Source organism: Sturnus vulgaris, chromosome 9 (genome assembly GCF_052056855.1).
Source record: "Sturnus vulgaris isolate bStuVul1 chromosome 9, bStuVul1.hap1, whole genome shotgun sequence".
Taxonomy (NCBI): domain Eukaryota; kingdom Metazoa; phylum Chordata; class Aves; order Passeriformes; family Sturnidae; genus Sturnus; species Sturnus vulgaris.
This window is the reverse complement of record NC_142251.1, coordinates 19,841,445-19,861,409: the sequence shown is the minus strand read 5'-3', so window position 1 is coordinate 19,861,409 and position 19,965 is coordinate 19,841,445. Positions and strand designations below refer to the sequence as shown.

Sequence of the window (19,965 nt, the reverse complement as noted above, 5' to 3'; positions counted from 1 at the left end):
ACTAAGTTTACCTCTTTTCTATGTTTACTATCCATGAATAATCTTGCTCTTTTAATGAATATTCATGAAATGTGTGGGACTGCAGCTGTAATGTAGCCAACATGCATTTGCCATTTGCTGCTACAGGCAGTGCCAGTGAAAACCACAGACACATTCAGCCCAGCGTGTTGTTCTTAACAATGGCAAATGAGGAAGGAATGTATCTTTAGGTAAGAGTATAAGACAGAGATGCACTGATTATTGAATTCTGCTTGCATGACCTTTGTACACTTTGGTAGCCATTCAGCCTGTGCACAGGAACAACAGTCCAATAAAGTTTAAATTAACATTAGAAATTATTTGCATAAGTTTTTCTAGAATTACTTTACCTCAGGATTCCACTTCTTCCCCCTAAGTGGTGGGTAAATGCAGTGGAAAATACATGTTTACAATATTTTTGTAAGCATTCATATTATAAATCTGGTGCTAGCAATTTTGCAAGCCCACAGAGAGACACTTGAATGAACTAGACAATCAACTAAGTGAAACTTCAAGAAATTGACCACAGGCAAGCAGGGAGACCCAGAGTAATATTTGCACATGTTGCAAACTTCCAAATAGCTGAGACGTCCCAGTTTTCACAGGTTTGTTTTTAATAGGCTAGTGGATGACTTCCCACACCACAGATAGCATTTTCAACTCTTGCAGTGCTATGGTGGAATATGAAGTATTCGGGGGAATGTAAATAACTGAAATTACCCAGGTATACTTTATTTCTTCTATTATATATTTCTTCTAATGTAAAATGGGGAGAAAGAGAGAAAAACCTAATTTAAGGTCTTGTTTGGGTCTTATTTTAACCTCTGCTTTGTAACTTTACCAAATTCCATCTCTTCATCACCTTTTTAAAAGAAAAAAATTTTTTACAAATGTTTACGTTTGCTATATTGGACGTGCAGCAACAAAAATCAGAGACCTAAACAAGGTAGGAATAAAAACTAACATTGCTAGATATAAATCAAGTGTATATTCTAAATTGCTCACTTTACTCTGCCCTAAACAAAAACTTTTGTAAGTTGATTTCTTTTCTTCTCAGTCCTGATCAGTTTTGGGCTGTTTAATCACCATAATTTAGGAGAGACTCAAAGAGACATCCTAATGAGGAATTCTGTAATGGCTGCTTGCCAAGAAATCAATCAAGTGATGTCTTGCAAAGTCTATCACTAACCTCATTAAACTAGTGAAAATTGAAGCTGTGACTTTCTCAATTCATTCCCTTGAGGCCACACTGAAGTCTCTCAGTGAGGAGCACTGAGTGCATCCTCAGATGTGCAGGCTGGTCACTGCCTCGGGGCACAGATACTGCGGATCTCATATGGGCACAGAGATGAAAATGGCTATAGGGGTGCTTTAAAGACTTCTTTCATTTGCTGTAGCTTGCTATGTAAAAATGGAGAGAATTTAAGCCAATGTCAGCTTCACCTTCCAGGCTCACAGTCTTTATCTGGCTCCCAGTTCCTACCATGGGGATTCATCCTAATGATTAGCAAACAGCTGTTGGGAGGTGTCCTGAATCAGTACAGCAAGAGGCAAACAGACTGGCAGAAGCCTTTGTTTAAAGCACAGGTGCTCTAGAAAATAAGAAAGCCCAAAGGAAGTGATAAGAAGGAAGGTGATGCATGTAGCACATTGCAGCTGTGTTTTGTTCACCTGGCTGCTACAAGCAGGCTCATAAAAAGCTTGCTATTCCCTCTCCCTCTCTCAGAGCAGGTGCCATTCTCTGATCCCCTCCTGTTCTGTCCCACATGATCACATGGATATGAATTCACTTTAAAGTGTCACATATGGTGCCACACTTCCAATAGGAATAACAGAATTTATTTTCTAATAACAGCAATAAACTTTAAAACTACAGATGGAATTGTCAAAAAAATTGGTATATATACCTACACAATTACAAAGACCAACTTTCCTGAACTGTATAAAACCAAGTGCCTGCTATAATTATTGCAGCTCTCCAAACTAAGCTTTTTCAATATATATGTTATAAAATATGTGTCCACTCACCAGCTCTTATTCTTCTGAAAAAGTTCCCTAACCTCCAGAGTCTTAATAAATTCCAAGTTAGTGAGATTTGATTAAAGACTTTCTAGCGTGAAAAAGGTTTCCCTTTTTGTAATTATTACATTCGTTCAATCTGACATCCACCCACATGCTGCAGTCCAGCATAAAATTTAAACTCTGCTTAAAACATACTTAATCCCAAAGGCCTCTCCTTCACATAGATCAGCTTGTTCTCCACATCTCACAGCACTAAATAATGACTGAACAATGTTATCAAAAGTTGGAATTAGACATCAATTCACATCACTCAATGGAAGCATCTAAACAACAGTCTGAGAAATATTACCATATTACCAACCTATGATATATACAATACATCATGAATCACATTGAAAATTCCAAGGTTTCAAGTATACACACCCTGCTGAACCCAATGTTTCAAAGAAACACTCTTAAAAAGTAGTAAAAATAGTTTGGTCTTCAATAGGAATATTTCCTACTTAGGAGAACTGTTGTTTTTAAGACTGGAATATAAAGGCATTTCTTCTAGATGTGCTTAGAAGGATCACATTTTACAATAAAGAAACACTATAAAAGAGAAACATCAGTGTTAATCCCACAGAATGAAATGACACAAATTATAGGCAAGTATAATCTGACAGATTCATGTTTTGCTGTTTAATTGGTCTAACTTAACCTGGGCATCAGTTCTGACCAGCCCAGTTGTGATATAATATTTCACAAGGGAAGGATGTAGGCATAAGTTAGTCCCCAAACTCTTCCCCATACTGATAAAAGAGGCCCTTAGGAGAAGGCGAGAATTTAATTTCCTCAGCAAACATTCTCCAGGACATCTTCAAGACAAAAGCTACAATTTAAGGCTTGGTCATAAGCATTAAAAATGAGTGGGGAGGTCCCGTTATTGACTTTTTCTTATCAGTTATTCAGTACTAATCAGCATACTTTGTTTTCTTGTTCAAAATCAATGTGGTAGGACAACTCTGCATTATTTTTAATTAGCTTAACAGTATGATTTTAAAAGCCTCTATTTCTCTTTCAAATAAAGATGCAATAACTCAGAAGTAACAACACAAAAATGTTCAATACATAACTGCAGCTGCAGGAATTATTTGGATTCAGATATCGTTACCATAGCTGAGGTAGAGGGTCACAGGCTGAGGTTTACCACAGAATGAAGCTAAAAACAACTCGCATAGATTTCACAGTATTACAAATAAAACTATAGTGAAAATTACTCTACAATACTATCCAGAACAGTGTGGATCCCACTGACCTTACTGGCATTGATATTGCTATAATATTTTTTTAAATTATTATTTTACTTGGAGTAGTCTTCCAAATTTGAGTCGCAGAACACACTGCATTAGAAGAGGATATGTGAAAAACCGGGGCAAGGTTCAAGAAAAGCAATCACGGAAATATTTGCATGAAAATTCTGAGCCCAGTTCCCAAATTATCCTAGAATCTCCACTGGGATTTCATTTAACACTGAATTTACTCATACCAGAAAGAAACATCAGCTTCTCACTGTACAGGTCTCCGAAGACCTGAATGCCTGAATGTAACTCATTTTCAGTAGCATTGCTCAGCAGCTTTTCACGTATATGCCTAGCTTGAATTAATTTTCATAAGCTGTTTCTAGTTTGAATTCATTTTCATAATGCTGTTCCAAGGGATCTGAAAGGATTAGACATGCTTAGAAACATTTCTAAAATGTTAATTTCCTGGGTTTGGTTCCTCTAAGTTTTCACTGTACCACTACAAGGTAAGCACCACTATTTGGGGGAAAATTTCAACAGATTTAAACAATTCCTCGCCCTCTCCCTTACTCCTTTTTTTCTATCCCATCATTATGGTTAAGGCATCCTCAAGAATCACATGCTAGAAAGATGAACATCTTTGGTCAAAACTGAAAAATTAACCTGGACTTCTCATATCAGAGTTAGTTACCAAAGTATCATAGCTACCACATCAAGACAGGAAAACTTGGTTTCCTTGGGACAAATTTCAGGTTTTTTATCAATCCCAAGAGGGTGAAAAGTGAGACCCTTACCAATAAAGACAGGAGCATTCAGAAAGTGATCTGCAGATGCACTGGGAGCTGCTCCCAGTGCAAAGGATGTGACTTCAGTCTGACTTTGATGTACAGACTTATTTTCTCTGGAAATCAGAATGCATGTGCAAGAGGGGAGGAGATGGAGACCACTGACAGGTAGGGATCAAGTGTTCTGGATTGCATCAGCTCTTGGAGTGCCATAGAGAGTTCAGGGCCTCAGAAGCCATGAAGCACTGTGAAGTTTCCCAGTCTGAGCAGTGTCTCCAACCAGCTCTCAGACAGAAGGCTACTGGTGAACTGGTACCTCCCTGCAAGGTATGAGCTCACCTTTGCTCAAGGAGCTGATGTGCCTCTCACTGCTTCTAAAAGTGAATTTTTTATAACACCCCACATCCCAGTGACTGTCTGTTTTAGGAATGTCTCAATGGAAATGAGGAAGGCTGAGAGAAAGGGACCACAGAAAGACACAAATGTGGTGTGATTATACTAGAGAGCCAAGCAGTGATCTCTCCTGCTGAGCCACCACCACTGCCAAGCTTTCGGTAAATGCTAAAGCAGAGTAGGTTTGGAACACAGGGCGGAGCTTCCACTGATGAAAGCTGGAAGTGCAGCAACGGTCAGAAGGGATGATATAGCCTTTGCTGAAAAAAAGCATGTAGTAATCATTGAAATAGTGGTGTATGAAAGTAGTTAGTAAGTCACAGGAAAACTCATCTAAATATATGATAGATTTTCCAATGAAAAAGCCCTGTCCTATCTATACATTACATTTCTACTCCTGCTGTACTTTTGTTTTTTTTCAAAACAGTTAATTTGTCTTTGTCTTAAATGCTTACAGATACAGAGAATATTTTGTAAGATTTCAGATCACTTGCCATCCAACATAAGCTTTATTTCCTAAAATAAGCACAACCAGAGAAACAGGTGATTTAGGAAACAAATCAGAGCCAGTGCAATTACAGCAAGACTTGACTTGCCTTCAGAATGTAGCCTTGATGTCTGCAAATCAGATTCTAATTTAAATCCCAGTGGGAAACTTTAGAATTAGAATGCTCATCACTACCATGGTGTTCTGTGTTATTTCATTTGGATTTCGACACGCAGCATTAGAGTATAACTGGGTGAAAGAGTATAAATATATTACCACCTGCCTACCTTTATTTTACTTTTTGCAGATTCTTGCACATCTCTAACTTTACCCATGTAAATACACTGAAATCAAAGGGACTATTAAGGTGAAAAAGGTTAAACAGATGCTAATACGAATTACAAAATTTGAGCCTTAAAAAGCAAATGGTTTCAAATAGGAAGGAGTAAATTCAGCCACTTCTGATTTCTATCTCCTCTGGGTTCTTTACATTTTCTTTATTTTCACAATCTTCTTTTTGTAGCAGCACCCAGCTCTATAGACTTTAGCCTTATTTTCTTTATACAAGCCTACTTATTAAAAAAGGGTTAACTTAATATTACATGCAGGGAATCACAGTTGAATGTAATTAATTTCTGTAACTGCCAATGCATGTCTGAGCAGTCATATCATCATTTAACAAAGAACACACAGCCCTGTGCATGACAGCTATTCATCACCTTGATGAATGACTGCCCAATGGAAGTGAAGTACCTTGTGGCCTCTCAGTGTCCAACACCCATAACCTGCCACACCAGCAGTCTATAGCCAGTGCTATCACCAGCGAGCAGGCTGGGCAAGCTGGACATGTCATCCTTCCCCTGTACAGTCCCTAGTCCCAGCCAATGACCCCTCACCATCAATACCAAGCCATTTTTAGGTAAACTTTTCTCCAATTCGATGACCCTACTACCTGAACCTTAACAAAAGCACAGCTCTAATCACTTATCCAGAGTTCAGTAGCACTGATACTTCCCCACCTCAACCTAAAAGGCTGTTTTCAAGTGGCACATGCCAGCTTCAGGTCTTACATTAGTGTTAATAGCCTCTTTCTGAATTCGCACCTTATTCTAGCTCATTTGTATTTGCAGTTCATGCGTTATGATTGATTATATATATAAATAATGTTTTTACATTAAATCTATTGCAGACACTCTTTCTAGTAATAAAAATTATCCTTTACCAGCACTTTTGGAACTGCAGCAATAGCCTGAACCTCTTATTCCCTTTACTGTGTCTCACTCAGCCACTGAAGTCACTGACCTAAGTGCTGGGGCTACCTGTCAGCATCAGCTCTTTGCTGAGCCTGGCAGCACATTTGGAATCTATGGCTCACTCTGAATTATATCCATATCCCATGCACTGCCTTGCACTGCTCTACACCAGCACTTCCTTACTTCACTTCATCTGCCAGTATCATGAATTAAAAGATGCATCTCAGCAATTAAAAGATGCATCTCAGCATTTTAATCTCTACTGATGCAGCTTCAACTTTTCAACTAGAATTAGAACATTTTGACCCATCCCCAAAAGCAGTGTAGAAAATTAATAAACGAATCTAAATTATTTTCTGATTTAAGCAAACTGTGTTGTATTATGGGAGATGGGAAAATTAAACTCTCTTTTACTTTCATTTGAGACAGCATCCTACAGAATATTGACATACTGCTCTGCCACTTCCAAAAAGAGCACCATTTCAACCTGCTTGCTCTGTTGCTTTTCTAGAAATCAAATAAAATTATTCCAGTCAGAGAGGGAGCATATGCTGTCACAGTACATCTGAAAATAGTGTGTACATTGGCTGGTACTGAAAAGAGTGAGAGCTGAAATGCAGTAGAGGTATTTCACTGCAAAAACTCCTTTGAAGGCATTTGCCAAGAACAAGTCTGAAAGCCTTTCCTTGCCTTCCTGGAAGATTCTTACAATTGCATACTGCTCCTGAATTCTGCAGTCACAGGCTGGCCTGGCTTTTGGAACTATTCAATACCTTATCACAGTTCTCAGTGCAAATGCCTATGGTTATTAGTGGGAATCAGCCCTGGAAACAGAGGATGAATTTTCTTCCTAGTAATGGCTCTCCTCAGCATCCTTAGGGCATAGATGAGTACACTGATAGGTATTGTCATCACTTTCTCAGTTTGAGGGTGATCTCTCCTGTTCCCACACCAAACTTACCTTCTATATATTTGAAGAAGAGGGACAGGATGAGCCTCTATTAACAAATACATGACTAAAAATTATGTGGGGGTTTTATGGTTCAAGCCTAACATAAAAACGTCCTAGATTTGAACTTACTTTACAGAATAGACAAGAATCTTACAAATATACATGATCACATGGACATTGGTGAAGTTTTTCTACTATGTCATCTTAGAATCTGCCACTTTGGATGACTGTAAAATTAATTATTTTTTTAAATACTGATACTTTTTTAAATACTGTATACTTTCATCCAGTATATAATTTAATTATCATATCTGGTATGAAAATATCTAGGTAGCTGCAGAATAAGCAAAGCATAATATGAAACCTGAATTACAGTAACATTCTCTTGTGAAGTAATACATGTCATTTCTTTTTAATATGATGGAGAAAAAAAATACAGTTGACATAGTGTTTTAAAATCAGAAACATCAACACTGCATTATAAATTATCCTATCTCTCTTTGTACTTTATATTCATGTAGTCTTAAGCGCTTGTGATTTCTCATCTCCAGGCATCCTAGCATGCTTGAGAACCAGAATAAATGCGAACTCAGAAGCCTTCTTAACCTCAAGCCGAAGGAAATTCCATTACATTCCTCATGACATTCTCTATTGTCATTTCAGCATATTTATGATAAGAATATGGAACTGCCTGTTTTCAATGACTCTTCAACCTGTTATCTACTGGCTTGCCTATCTCTTTAATACTGCTTTGTATTTCAGAGGATAATACTGATAGGTTCTGAAATGAAACTATCTCAGTTCTAAAAAAGTATCCTCAGACATTAATTTTAAATATGAGGTAGAACTATCTGTGTTTAGCTTAAAATTGATTTGTGGGATTGGATTTAATGTGCTAATTTATCACATTACAGTGATTTTATAAGCTGTGAATCTTCTTTTCAGAACACCTTGTTTCTATTTCTTCATGAAAATATTCTCTCTTTCATTTATCTGGATGTGAACACCATGTGACAATAAATCACACACCACAAATTTCCACATACCATCACACTCCTCACCTTCTGATACCGAAAGCTCTCTTACAATTGAATTAACAGAAATACACGTCAACGTGTTAACAAATAAGGCAGGAACTTCGTTTGTAGGATTATGCTGAGCGATATAACAACGCAGAGGATCCCAAATATTTTGAGTATGCATTTCATACTCAACAAGATAACCAGATAATTTTCAAAAAATGAAGTATACTGTTTATTATTTAGAGTAAATGTCTTAAAGCACTCACTTGATTTTGGGTCACAAAACTCTAATAAAAATCAGTATGTTTTAACATTATTTAATTGGTTCATTTCCAAGGTAATTATGAACTAAGGGATACAGACAAGCATCCAGTGGGATCTCCTAAATACCTAATTGTCCCTGTTTTCTACCTGTAAATATTTTCTCTCCATGAGGAACAGAAAAGCAGGGAAAAGAGTAGTAGGTCAGTTATAACTCAAAAATGTCACCCTAATTCAGCATAATTAAAATAGCTAAAATAAAAGAATACAACATGAAAATGCGCAATATGTGATATTAAAAGAGAAAAGGATTTAATGCTTGCAATGAATTCCACTTGAACTAGATGTGTGCAAAGGATCAGGATATATGACATGATATTGATACCATATCACATCACACACAACGTGGTCTAAGAAGCCAGCACAGGTCCTTTGAACTTATTTCTAACACTTTTTTTTTAGGGCAAAGTAAATATAACTCTTGAAGATATAGAAATATAACTGCTGAAAATTATGCAACTAACACTCAAACTGTACACTGAAGATAATAGTTGAAAATTTAAAATAACTCAGTCAACCCGATTAGACTATGCTCCACCATGTGCATAAACCCAGAGCATCTAACATATATTTGTGATTTAAAAATGCTGTCTCTGACCATTTGACACCGATATTTCATAAGGCATCTTGGCTGCCAGCAATCACATCCATCTGTTATGCTGGCAGTGTGCTCAATCACAAGGTGTGTTGGATCTCTTCATTTTAGGCACCATTGCCAGAGAAATACAAAACCCTTTGAACTGAGTGAAAATGCATTCAGAAAGTACCAGCTAAAGGCTTTTTGGATAGGGCAACAAACTTTGGGCAGAAAATAAAGAACAAAGGAAAGAAAGTAATAGATCTAAAGAATGGAATAGCTCTAACAGCAGCCTTACCTTTGCTTGAAGAAGTGAGCAAACATTGAAAAGAGTCATTACCAACCAACAAGTATCATGCTAAGTGATACTTCCCATGAGACACACATTGGAAGTAACAGCACTATCTTCTATTTCTTCCACAGAGCTTAAAGACCACTTTCTGATTTCTCTTTCACATATGTGCATATACAGCTATACATACTTATAAATACACATGCATTTACTAAACATATACATATGCATAGCAAATATAAATATTATACACACACAACAAAGATGTGCATGTTATATATATATATATGTATATGCATATACACATACATAATTTTTACTGACAAGCTCTCTGTGGTTCATTACAAGTACTAAGCAGCAAAATCTACTTTGTGTAAAGTCTTTTTGTTTTTCCCTAGGGGAGGAGGCAGTCACTCCATGCTTCTGCATAGCAAACACATTTTCCTGCACAGTTACAAGGGGGAAGAGCCACACAAGAGACTGTGGCTAATCCATTAAGACAAGTTCTGTATGTTCTAGAAAACCACTGCAACCTTGCTTCTTTTTGAAGGAGAATTAGGAAAATGTCTTCACTTGGGCAACAGTTTTTCCAGCCATCATTTTCTTGCTACTGACCAGTATATTGGTTCAGAAGTATTTAAGCATGGAAATCTCACTGGAATTTGTGGGGCTTTTTTCTCTGCAACTATCAAGAGAGCCTTAAAATAATTTCTCCGCTATAAAATGTGGTATCTGCATACCAAATAATTTTCAGATTATTTCAATTTATTCCACTAAGCAAACTCAGCTGTGTCAGTCCTCAAACTCTCAGTAAAACAGTCTAAGACACAATTTTGAAAAAAAGTCCTAAATTTTAGTCTCCTTTTTATTTATTCCTCTGCACAGTCAGCCCCCCAAAAAGAGTAAATTCACAGGTACAAAGCTCAGTATTTTCACAATCACTTACAGATAATTGGGCTTTGCTTTCCAGAAAAGTGGTGACTGTGCATATCAGGAGAGCAAAGGAGCAGTGTTAGAACCCCTGCACTCAGCTCAGGAAGTGCTTTGCATTACCAGCTGTCGCCAAGGGCTCAGCCCTGTGGGAAGAATCCTGTTCTGCCTGCTGCAATTCTCCCTCAGCTGTTTGCCTGGGGCTGCACCAAGGAGCATCCTCATGCCAGCAACATTACAGTCTCCAGCGAGAACTGATCCAATCTGGCAAAAATGGGCTTTATTTCTGCTGACTGTGACCAGAACAGATGAAAACAGCGAGGTCCCTATACAGTCAATGCCTAAAGTGCCACTCCACAGTACTTAACTGTGACTACAGCACCAAGGGGATGTTCAGATACAAGCTTGTCAAGGATTAGCAGATTTTTTAGCAATCCAAAGTGCTTCATGGTATCAGCTACAGAAATTGTTGGAGGAAACTACAATATAGAGCATCAGATGTCAAAAAATGACAGTAAAATGTGAAAATATTGATCAAACCAGAAGAAAAATAAAGGTCTGCAGTAGAACAGAATACCTTAGCTAAAGCAGTGAAACAGTAATAAATATTTCATTTTTAGTACTATTTTCATTAAGAGCAATTCCTTGAGGTTTCAATCAATTACTGATACTTTGTCATTTCTCCTTATTTGAGGTATGTGCCACAGAACCTTCACTCAAGAAGCCCAAAGTAAGAAAGCTTCAGTTTACTCACCACACAACAGTTCTTCATCTATAATTCTGCTGGTTTGTTGATCGCTGTCTTTGTGAACTTCAAATTATATCGGTCCCTTCTTAGTCTGGAGGAAGACAAAACAATTCACCTCTTGTAAATACATTCCTGATTTTTGAACACAGAAATATGTATACAGCCTGCAATTGCTCTAAGAAACAATACAGTGTATCAAAATTAAATTCAGAACATGACTCCATCACTTTGACTACTGAAGCAATATTTTACAGCAACAAGATTCTTTTGCAAATATTGTACATTAATGCCAATGTGAAATGATGTCTGCATGTGGCTGTACAGTAAGACTCTGCAACTCAGAAAAAATTAACTTTTTCTGCAGTGTGACAGTGAATAATGAGGAATGATTGTGAGTGACATCCAATTTCCTCAGCCTTTAGATTTTCCACCTGTCACATGCAGGGACATCAAGTTCTTTTTTCTTTTTGTGTTTTATCTTCTTAAATATTGCTTTTCTTCCCTAATTATAAAAGACTAGTTTTCCACAAACATTGATATAAATTTCAATTTCAACTTTACTTCATTTATCAGATTCCTATAATACTGCAAAATGATAAAAATTAGACAAATTCATAAAATAATATAATTTCTAAAGTGAGAAATTTTATTTTTCTTTTTATTATTTTAAGCTTCTTTCACCTGTGGGAGATGAGCTTATATCTGAATTACAGAATGGCAGCTATGTATATAGAATTTGATTTGGTAAAACTGATAGAGTTGTACAAGTACCAGTTTAAATTTTAAGGATGATAACACTTTTGGCTTCATATCTTAAAACAGTAAACATTACAGTACAGGTTAAAGGTATCATAACCTGCACTAGTATATTTTCAAGGCTTTCATCAAAGAAATGGGAAAAAAAGTAGCCTTATAAATCAGTCAGGGCATTACATCCCATAATTAATTATTTGCCTTCTTTGTTATTTAAGGAACAGTTCATTGAGAAGTAAAAACCTCTCTTCTTCCCAACTTCCATTTTTTCCTTCCTTTCAAAACTTACCTGTAGCATTATCAAGTACATGAAGTCATACCCATCTCTAGTGATATTTGTGGAGCTGATATAGTTCTGGTTCTGAGAGAATACTATTATTTCATATTGAAAAAAAAAAACAATCAGGGAACTATTTCTCCCAGAGCTTTTCATACTAGTCCAGCTACAGCCCAGGCAAATTACATTCTCTGCAAAAGTAACTCATAGAATAATTTTCCCAGAAAGCAATCAATAAGAGCTCTTTCCATCTGTCTCTGCTTTCCTGAGAAATAAAGCTACTAGCTGTGCTGGCACCTTTGACAGATGATTTAAGTGAATTTTTCTGAACGTATTCCCTCTCTCTTACGCATATAAGTTGCAAAACTGTTGTTCTGTAGACCCTGTATTTCAGTGAAGTAGGTTCAAGTTTTCAGTAATCCTGGAAATACAGCAACTGACTTCAACCCTGAATGAAAGCAAACCAACCCCACTGGAAATCTAAAAATGTATGACAGAGTCATGCTGAATGTTCAGAAAGATAAAAGAATTTTCACCAAAGTACAACAGTATTTTCTCTAAATGAATAATAAGAATTGCATTACTTCTACACAATAAACACTGATACAACAAATCCTCTTCAAGCTTTAGGAGATTACATACTTTTTTCTTACTTGGTTTACTAATTGTAGTATGTATTTTTAAAATATTCTACATTCACATTAAATTATAAACCTATCAATTATTTTAAAATAAGGCATAGATACATGTACAATAATTCCCTTAGCAGTATATCAAATTATATAATTGATCTATTTCTAATCTTAAGTAGTGATAAAGGCTTGCAATGGCAGGTAGTATTTTATAACTGGTAATGGTTAATGTACATTCTTGCTCTAAAGCAAGGATATATTTAAACTTTTTCTACTCCTTAGCATAAAATTGCAATGATCTTAATTTAACTTAGAAGTAAAACAAGAGCTAATTCAACTACAAGAAAAGCTATCCTTGTTATGTAAGCCTTGGGACAAAACTTCACCTCAAATGAAACACTTGAAATGAAAATCAGCCCCTTATACATGCCTTTCTACTGGGCCTAGAAGCAATACAGTTGCAGCTCATCCACTCAATCACTTCTGATTTCCAGAGCTTTTTTTCCAGAGGGATGTTTAAATGAGATATCTAAATGTATTTTATGCCAAACAGTCTAAGTATTAACAGAACTGACTTTGGGTTGTATACCTAAGAATAATTACAGAAATCATTTCATCTGTCATGTGAAGGACCCAGAATAAAATGAGCTGTCACAAAGCATTGTGTCATGTCACCATACACATACACACACACATTTTATACACAAAATATTGCAGCTGTTCACTTTCTCTCCTACAGGGACTCTGTCTAAGGTGGCAGCTTTCCTTGGGGAATATGCTATCATTAGATTTCCCATTTGGGACTTTTCCATGGAGAGAGATTTTTCCTGTACCAGATTAAATCATGCTAATTTCAAACTGGAGACAGTCACATCGAATTGATTTTTAGAAGAGAGGAAAGAGATGTTTGGTAGATGGTGTGAGAGAAAGCAGCAATGTAATACACATTCTCAAAATCGTCCTTGCATATTCTGTATTTCAGAAGCCCTTGAGATTTGCATTGCTCTATTTACCTCATTGAACATTTCAGCTCTAGTAATTCCCACTGTCAGAGCACCACTGGCAGCGCTGGATTTCTGTGTTGTAAGCACAACTATGGCTCCTTTTTGAACTCGTGCAGTAATTTCTTCAAACAGAACCAAGCCTGTTCCTGCAAAAAAGCATAAATATTACAAATAAAAATAAAATATCTCTGATATTTTTGAGGAAAAATCATCTTAAGAGTTTCACTTCACTTATGGGAAAATGAAATGGTCATCAGATGTCAGAAGACTGTGTCTGAACAAAGTTTTGGGAACTTCATTCAGGGAAAGACAGCATTGTGTTTAGAAATGTCAGATTCTGAGGTAAGAAGCCATCAGTGATGCTATCATTACTGGGAAAATGCAGAGTGAGCTTCTCCTTGTCACAGACAGACTACTGTACATTCCTAGGAAAGCAAGTGATGGGGGAAGCAAGAGAGAAGGGGTTCTCTCTAAAAGTCTGTGAGACTTTCAGATTTTGCTGTTTCAGACAGTATGGCTTTACTCATATAAAACATGAAAAAATCAGTCTTATTAAAGTATTTCTGAAGAGTTTAAAATTATTGTCTCTTAACTGAGCTCATACAAACATGTGCATCATGAATTTGTGTGTTGATATGCATAAAGATTATGTATTAGATCTTATTTTGCAGCTTGAAAAGCTACCATGTGAAATATATTCTTCAGAAAACTTCAGGCTAGTTGTTATTGCTATTATGCAACCATCCATTGCTGTTTAGCTACTGGAGTTTTAGGTGAGCTTAAAAAGTTCAAAAAATACCTTTTTAGTTCTCCAAGAGAAAATATAGAGAAATTTCTTTTTTCTCCTTTCCTTTCAATAACATTCAAAATTCAAACAGGAAAAATTGCAAATTAATTTTAAAAGATTTTAAAATTAACCTCCTGCCTATTAAAGCACACAATGTACCATCTTCCACATAACAAGGTATCCAAGACGGATCAAGGCTATTTCTCAAGCATACAAACATATTTTACTATTAACCTCTCCAAAACAATGCTCAATAAAATCTTCTTCAATTTTTTGAAGAAAAAATTTCCTCCCTTAGGAAAGCTGGAAAACTCCTATTACCACTGACAAACAGGCCTTGCTTTAGAGTTGGGATCATAACATTCAAACTTTTCCTGTTATTTGAACATCCCTGCAGCCATGAAAAGGGTTCACAAACCCTGCTAGCTGCACTGCATTACACGGAGAAGTGGAAAACCAAGAGAATTATGTTGATGGGAAGAGACAGTCAAATATTCAGGATTTCAAACTGATATTCAGGACAACATGGTCCTACAAATACAATAGCAGTACTGATAAACATGTCAGGATATAAAATTGGTCCCACACATTCTGGGATTTCCTGGTACACCAGCAAAATAAAGATAGATAGATAGATAGATAGATAGATAGATAGATAGATAGATAGACAGATAGATAGAAAGAATTTGAGTACTTTTATATTTGATATATAAAATTATATTATATTGATATTTGAGAATTTTTCTACTTTTATCTCACAGTTCCATAATATTCTCTTCTGTCATGGAAGTGATATAGGAAACCTACATAAAGGGAGCAGCAAGGGGAAAAGTGAGTATTATTAAGCAGAGAAGCAATGAGATATTTTAATGTAGAATATTTGAAAATTTAAGCACTGCACAGGTTCCCCCACGTATCTCTCTCTTATCAGTACATATAGTTAGTTTTCCCACACCGTGTGATGGTGAATAACATGAGACATCAAAATATCATTTTTATTCTGGAATTATGACAATTCAGAAAACAGATTGCAAATTTTACTATAAATCAAAACTGTTCAAAATGTTCTCCAGACTCCTCATCCAACAGCAAACAGCAATTAACTTCTGTAGCAATACTTCAGGTGTTCACTGCCACCAATTTAAAGAATCCAGTATCCCTGACAGTGAAAATGGCTGAAGATACTGACTTCTGTACAACTCCAGAAGAATGATGCCACAGCAACTCCAACTAAAAATATCTGAAAGAAATATCAGCTCCTGTCCTGTATCTATGCCTGTATCTATTTAATAGGAAGGACAAAACCTTAATTTTCATTATTAGATTCCAGAAGAGTAGAAATAAATTGAAAATTACTAAAATTCCTTTTAGTCATTTTGATATAAACACAAAAATTTAATTGCCAGAAATACATTACCAAAGGAAATACTATCGTATCTTCAGCTGAATGAGTTATGAACACTAATGAACAATTTTTTAAATAAAATATAAAAGTTGTGGTAATTTATTCAAGTTGATAAGAAAGCTGTGACAATCACTGACATCTGATCTTCATGAAAGTGTCAGCTAAGGATCTTGTTACTGATCCGCTGGGCTGAACACAGGTTATCGTGTTTACCTTCAATATTTGAGTTCTGTGATAAGGACTATTACACATACAGGTATTCTTCCTGCTACCATTCTTATTGCATTCAATACCACTTGTATTTACATTTTCACTTCTGCCACGCAACACACTGCATTTTTTGCAATACATACACTTAACCAAATTGCAATAAAACAATTGCCATTTTACCGAGTCCTAATATATTTGTATTCAGTAGAAACAGCAAGTCCACACCACAGTGATGTTAATACAACTGGGCACTAATCAGGAAATGACATTTTGAAAACCACTGTATTTTTAAATTGCATTCATGCAAAGAAAAGTCAACTAACCCACCTCGCTGCTTTACTGGCTGGTTTAATCCACAGACCTGTCACAGAGAGAACTCAACTGTCAGAAACACTCAGTGTTCACAACACTGCTAAGATTAAAATCAAAGAGAATGTCACCATTCCTTTGGAAACCGAAAGAGCGAGGTAGACTTTTTTTTTCAAATGTGTGGGAAACACACATGTAGTTTGTATTTATAGAAATAGAATGCATTTATTTCTGCATTTTTTCTTTCTCCTTGTGGTTCTCAAAGCATTTTTCCTACAAAAAGTATTTTTAAAAACTCTAAAAAATAAAGAGTAGTGATGGTTACTTACACATTTCTTGGCAGGACAACACACCACCTTTCCTTGAAGGCTAAGGAACACCTGTTGAGTTTTGGGCCAAGACTTTCTCAATACAGGTGCTTTAGTTCCAAATAACCAGTTTGTAAAACAAAGAATAGAAAATACAGCTTTTGTTTATTTTTAATATATTTAGAAGTTAATAAAATAAAAACCAGGAAAATCTTTATTAGGACCTTTTAGAACTCTAGTTGTTCTGAGCTGGAATGAAAGTTGAACACTGGACTGACAATTTTGGGCAAAATTATTTGGAGCGTTTTTAGTTCCTGCTGCTATTGAGTTTACAAAATTTAGGTTATCTCAGAAATACTTGATAATTTTGGGTTTAAATGGAAAATCACTTCTACACCATTGCTGAGAGCAGAAATCCTAACCATTTCTATATGTATGTTAAATTGCCATGCTTTTCAGTAAATTTCAATTGCAAAGGTGCAATTAACCAAAACAGCTTTTTTTCTCCCAGGTAGTTCAGTACTTTAAAATCACATTTCTACCATGTTTCATTAATACTGGTTTGCAGCAGATATCAGATATTAAGTGCTTCAGGACTTGCATAAGAATTGTGTTTGTAACTGTTGCTCATTAAATTTCAATCTTGTTTTTCCCAGTATAATTTCATTGACTTTTCTCCATGAAAATTTTTGCCCATGAATGATAATTCTAGTTTTACTTAAATTCTACGTGAACTAGCAAACAGAAAGCTATATCACATCTAAGAAGTATGGGATTTTTTAATAAATAAAAGTCTAAAAGCATAAAATATTAGGTCAAAGTCAGCTTTCAGCTATACTGAGATAATTCCTGAGTAAACACTAGACTTCACTAGTCATGCTAGGTTTCTTTTTGTGCAAAGTTTTTTGTGACAGTAATATTTTTCCCATACACCCACATTCCTCAGGATAAAATGTTACCAATGCAGGGCATATCAAAGCTTTCCCAGCTGAAAATACTCTGAAAGTGTCACAAGCAAACCATTTGTGATGGATAAGCTGCCCCTAAAGGGCAAGCAAACAGAAATAAGGTTTCCTTCTGTCCAAGGAGCTGAGTTCCCAGACACAACAGCACTTACTGCTCAAATGCTGAAGACAAGAGTTTGCTAATGACTAAGTCCCCACAGTATAACAGAATTAACACAGGAAAACGCTTGGCTTTTTCAGGAAGTCTCCTCAGTTTAGTCCAAATGGTAGAGATGCTACTATTTACTTTATACTCAACCAAAACAACAATTTAATGTTTCCCATCTATTTTAATTTTCCAATATATTGCAAAATTTTGAATACAAACCTCATTACTGCCTTACAGAATCAATTAAAAGAAAGCACAGATTTGTAACAGATGATTAATAGACATCAGGGTTCCTGGCACCTTGAAAAAAAACACTAACTCTTACTGTACAATAGCAACTAAAAGAGACCCAACATTGAGTACTAGTCTGTATAAGTGAACTAACAAGGTACTGAAAAGCTTAAAAAATGATTTTTTGCAAAAATTGGAGGCAACTGTGTTTTAGTTCAGTTGCAGTTCACTCCATAAGGTCAAAACTGGTACAGTTGACAAAACACATCTGTTCCTCAGAGTTCCTCAACAGTAGCTCTTCCTTTTCCATATTCTTTTGAATATTTTATTATTATTCCTCAGAAAATTCAATTTAATTAAGATGGAAGCACTTAGAGCTCCTAGTTCAGATATTATGTGCTGCTTTCAAAAAGCACTTGCATATGCTAAGTGGAGTGCTAATAATAGACCAGTACAATGCAAAGTTTGTTTCAAACTTCAAACTTTCTGAGAGATTACATTCTGGCAGTCTTGAGGAGAGCTATTAAATGTCAATTCAGTATTGCTTTTGATTTCCTTAGATTTAGCAGCTAAACTGAATGAATTGAGGCACAAGGGAAGATATCCTCAACATAAGCCTCCCAGGCTTTTATGTTTAGATCAAAGGGTATTGATTTACAATTCTGAGGATGAAAACAGTGGTGAAGAAACCAGGCAGCTTTAAGCAAAGTGCTGACATCAGTGACAGATCTGATTTTAGCTATGAGTGCCATCAAATAAAAACAAGGCCAATGGCCTTGTCAGGAACATACTTTCCTTTCCCCACCCTACTTGTAATACTGGTAACCATGTGAATAAAAAAAAAAAAAAAAAAAGAATAAAAAAGAAAATAAAAAAGCACAATGAAGCTAGGCAGAGAAAAAAACCCAAACAAAACACAAAAACCCAACCACTTATCTGTCCCAGCTCAATCACAGAATTAATGCAAGTGAGATGCTGGCAGACTATGGGAAAAACAGCAGTAGAAATGAGTGCAAAAAAACTAAGATCTCTGTTGTACAATACAGTGGGCTCTTACTCAAGTCTAAGAATAAACCCTTTGCTGCCTCAGCAATGAGGGGAACAGATACCCTTTCTTTTACAGATGCAGTCCATAGCCAGGAGTCATTATGGAGAACCAATTCGTTGGTAATTATAAATTTAACCTGACCAAGCACAACTGGTAACACAGGCATCACCAGCTTTATCTTTTTACAAAATGTTCTTTTTTTTCTCAGTAGCATGGCTTCTTCAGCTTAAAAGAAAGAAGCAGCAGCCATAGAGATATTCTCTGGAGCAAACCTCTTAGCAAGTATTTCACTGAATCTAATATAAATAATAATGCCTAATTTCTCAAGCTGCAGTTTAAACCTCAGAGTACATGAAAGCATCTCTCAATAGCTATCTAAGGGTGAAATACACTATTGTCATAGACCAAAACTGCTCTACAGAGATAACAGTCAGAGACAGGATACCTGAATTCCCCCTTAAAATCCAGGGCTTTAGTCACTCAGATCCATGCCAGGGTCACTGCATCCCCTTGCAGAGCCCATACAGTGTTCCCAGACAGCTCTGTTGGAACTACATTTTTTTTCCTTCACATAAAAGCAGTCTTCCCCATCAAGCTATAGTGTTTCTTGTCCCCCTAAATCCAGGGAGCATAAAGACTAGTGACCAACCTTCCATCTCAAGGCAAAATCACTCTGTGCACTTATCCTGGGATAGGAGATCAAGAAATACAGAGAGCAACAATAAGAAAAAGAAGCTATCACAGAAAATATAATAAATGTATTGTAAGATCCAAGCATTTAAAATTATATGGTTCCCTATCCTAT

The 19,965-nt window shown here is 36.0% G+C and overlaps 1 long non-coding RNA gene across 37 annotated transcripts in view; it reads right to left on the bottom strand.

Annotated features, from left to right (window-relative positions):
- LOC148222839 (uncharacterized) overlaps positions 1–19,965 on the bottom strand; it is a 180,580-nt gene that overhangs the window by 98,074 nt on the left and 62,541 nt on the right. For all 37 annotated transcript variants that reach the window (XR_015805465.1, XR_015805478.1, XR_015805469.1 and 34 more), the window contains 2 exons: positions 13,759–13,895; positions 11,090–11,174 (listed from right to left, as the gene is read on the bottom strand). This is a non-coding gene — a long non-coding RNA (uncharacterized LOC148222839). The remainder of the gene's footprint in view (positions 1–11,089; positions 11,175–13,758; positions 13,896–19,965) is intronic.